The sequence below is a fragment of the Drosophila melanogaster genome, chromosome X (assembly GCF_000001215.4).
Source record: "Drosophila melanogaster chromosome X".
Taxonomy (NCBI): Eukaryota; Metazoa; Arthropoda; class Insecta; order Diptera; family Drosophilidae; genus Drosophila; species Drosophila melanogaster.
In genome coordinates, this window is record NC_004354.4 from 23,238,456 (window position 1) to 23,241,254 (window position 2,799).

A 2,799-nucleotide genomic window follows, 5' to 3' on the forward strand; every position below is an offset into this window, starting at 1 on the left:
ACCTTGTGTGCTGTTTGGTGCCCCGGTATGGTATGACACCGCGGAACAAGTAGCTGCCCAGAGGCGACTAGCCACCTGCCAGAGGCTAATCCTGCTTGGATGCCTTTCGGTATGCCGAACAGTGTCCACAGTGGCACTGCAGGTACTTGGTGGAGCTCCCCCGCTTGATCTGGCTGCTAAGTTATTAGCGGTCAAATACAAGCTAAAACGTGGATTCCCGCTGGAGGAGAACGACTGGCTTTACGGCGAGGACATTGCGTGTCTAAGCTGGGAGCAGAGGAAGACTCGCCTAGAGGAGTGTTTAATCCAGAGTTGGCAGAACAGATGGGACGACGACAGCGAACCAGGACGGGTGACGCATAGGTTTATCCCATACGTCACTCTTGCCTATCGGGATTCAAGTTTTGGATTCTCGATGAGGACGTCTTTCCTGCTTACAGGGCACGGGTCGTTCAATGCATTTTTGCACGGGAGAGCCCTCAGCGATACCACTGCTTGCTCATGTGGAGATCCATATGAGGACTGGATGCACATTTTGTGCGCTTGCCCCCTATATGCAGATCTGCGGGACCTAGATGGACTTGAAGTGCAGCGCCTTGGCGAAAACTGGATCTTCGAGAGAATCCTGGATGATCAAGAGAAGACTCAACGGCTGGCAATGTTCGCGGAGGAAGTGTTCCTGAGGAGGAGGGGCGTTTAGCTCAACATCTTTGCCGTGTGGTTAGCGGGCGAGAATACTACCACAGTCCGCTGTTGCTTGTCGTAAGAGACGACTAATACAGCGATAGGTTCCTCTAACCATGCTTGTCGGAGCAAAAGGGGGAGGCCCACCAAGCCTCTTTTCGGTACCACGGGTTGAGCAGCTATCCAAGACTGCTCATTGAGGTAGGCCCCCTGGTGGGAGTATCGTGGTGGCTGTGGTTGGTACCCATATCGCGGGTAGAGCCTTCATGCTCGACGTTTGAGTTACGGTGCTGGTTGCGCAAAACTCGGGTGCTGAGACCCAGAGATCAGTAGAGATTTTAGGTAGATCTCGCTCCTCAGCAAGGGGGAGTGCTTGCCCGGCAAGCAAGTACTCGAATTGCTACCGGGGTGGTCGCTATGTACATAGCTATAGCTTCTAGCCCGGGACGCTTGTCTGACGTATTCAGACACATGCACCATATGCTCACTTGTGGGTGTATAGGGTGCCGTGGTTGTAATCCCTTCAGTGTGGAACACGCCACGTAAAACAAGTTCGGAGGGATCCGAAAAGCATACATTGTCCCTATCTACTATCTAGCGAAACCACAGCCAAGGGAACGGGCTTGGAATAATTAGCGGGGAAAGAAGACCCTTTTGAGCTTGACTCTAATCTGGCAGTGTAAGGAGACATAAGAGGTGAAGAATAAGTGGGAGATATTAGACCTCGGTTTGCTATCGTCAATGAAATACCACTACTCTTATTGTTTCCTTACTTACTTGATTAAATGGAACGTGTATCATTTCCTAGCTATTATACGGATATATTTATTATATCTTATGGTATTGGGTTTTGATGCAAGCTTCTTGATCAAAGTATCACGAGTTTGTTATATAATCGCAAACAAATTCTTTAATAAAACGATGCATTTATGTATTTTTGATTTGAAAATTTGGTATAACTCCAATTACTCAGGTATGATCCAATTCAAGGACATTGCCAGGTAGGGAGTTTGACTGGGGCGGTAAGTCTCTCAAATAATAACGGAGGTGTCCCAAGGCCAGCTCAGTGCGGACAGAAACCACACATAGAGCAAACGGGCAAATGCTGACTTGATCTCGGTGTTCAGTACACACAGGGACAGCAAAAGCTCGGCCTATCGATCCTTTTGGTTTAAAGAGTTTTTAACAAGAGGTGTCAGAAAAGTTACCATAGGGATAACTGGCTTGTGGCGGCCAAGCGTTCATAGCGACGTCGCTTTTTGATCCTTCGATGTCGGCTCTTCCTATCATTGTGAAGCAAAATTCACCAAGCGTTGGAATGTTCACCCATGCAAGGGAACGTGAGCTGGGTTTAGACCGTCGTGAGACAGGTTAGTTTTACCCTACTAATGACAAAACGTTGTTGCGACAGCATTCCTGCGTAGTACGAGAGGAACCGCAGGTACGAACCAATGGCACAATACTTGTTCGAGCGAACAGTGGTATGACGCTACGTCCGTTGGATTATGCCTGAACGCCTCTAAGGTCGTCTCCGTGCTGGACTGCAATGATAAATAAGGGGCAATTTGCATTGTATGCCTTCTAAACCATTTAAAGTTTATAATTTACTTTATAAACGACAATGGATGTGATGCCAATGTAATTTGTAACATAGTAAATTGGGAGGATCTTCGATCACCTGATGCCGCGCTAGTTACATATAAAAGCATTATTTAATACAATGACAAAGCCTAGAATCAATTGTAAACGACTTTTGTAACAGGCAAGGTGTTGTAAGTGGTTGAGCAGCTGCCATACTGCGATCCACTGAAGCTTATCCTTTGCTTGATGATTCGATATAAAATAAATGGTTGCCAAACAGCTCGTCATCAATTTAGTGACGCATATGATATTGTCCCTATCATATAATTAATATAAAGAATTTAAAGAATTTTATCAGGAGTAGCCAAACACCTCGTCATCAATTTAGTGACGCATATGATATTGTCCCTATCATATAATTAATATAAAGAATTTAAAGAATTTTATCGATTTTAACGATCTATTTATAAATTTAAAATCTGTCCATGTGGACAATAATTAAATGTTTGGGTGGGGGGGGGGGGGGGGCGGGCA

The 2,799-nt window shown here is 45.9% G+C and overlaps 1 pseudogene across 1 annotated transcript, besides 1 other annotated feature; it reads left to right on the forward strand.

The window, feature by feature from the left end:
* Nucleotides 1-1,262: part of a mobile genetic element that runs on past the window's edge.
* On the forward strand, nt 1,263-2,520 carry 28SrRNA-Psi:CR40741 (28S ribosomal RNA pseudogene:CR40741; annotated as a pseudogene; the record flags this gene model as incomplete). Its single annotated transcript is given in 1 exon segment — nt 1,263-2,520. The product of its transcript is annotated as a 28S ribosomal RNA pseudogene (ribosomal RNA).
* Nucleotides 2,521-2,799: the final 279 nt, after the last annotated feature.